Source organism: Peromyscus leucopus, unplaced genomic scaffold (genome assembly GCF_004664715.2).
Source record: "Peromyscus leucopus breed LL Stock unplaced genomic scaffold, UCI_PerLeu_2.1 scaffold_510, whole genome shotgun sequence".
Lineage (NCBI taxonomy): Eukaryota > Metazoa > Chordata > Mammalia > Rodentia > Cricetidae > Peromyscus > Peromyscus leucopus.
In genome coordinates, this window is record NW_023505410.1 from 123851 (window position 1) to 124617 (window position 767).

Sequence of the window (767 nt, forward strand, 5' to 3'; positions counted from 1 at the left end):
AAACAAAACCCGATTAAAAAATGAGGTCCAGTTCTAAACAGGGAATTCTCAAAAGAGGAAACAGACATGTCTGAGAAACACTTAAAGAAATTTTCACAATTTTGGTCATCAGAGAGAACGCAAATGAAAATTACTTTGAGATTTTGTCTTACTCGTTAGGATGGCTAAGATCAAAAAATAATCTATTTCCAGTAAAAGAAAAAATACGTGGAGAAAAAAATTCTAATTTTATAATTGTACTTATTGTGATGTATCGAATGGTTAAAAAATGCCCAATAATATAAAGAAAAACAATAAATGGATAAGGCTTTATAAGCAGAGCTAGTACAGGGAATAAACAGTATTATTTTATGGGGGGGGGCAACTAAAGACTTCAGTACACTATATTTCCAGTAGCAGGAAGTGAACACAAAAACTATAAATCTAGAAAAGTGTAAACCAAAATGCAAAAGTGATTTCTGAAGAGGTTTCAGCAACATTATGATATCTGAGCACGCTTGTCTCTCGGACTTCTCTTTTATACACAATTTAGTCTGCAGGAAGCTCAACTTTTCACTCAGTTAACAATGCAATGTGACAGTTTGTTCGTTGACTCATTAAGAAACATTTACTGAGAATCTACTTAGGTCCACACACACCCCAACATCCAGTAGGACAGGTTACTGCAGAACACAATATTGTGGGAAAGCAGAAACTTCTGCTTCATTCCAAAGCCACTGAGTTCTCAGGGATGCGACAGAGCAAGCCATTGTCTTTGTGGGGACATG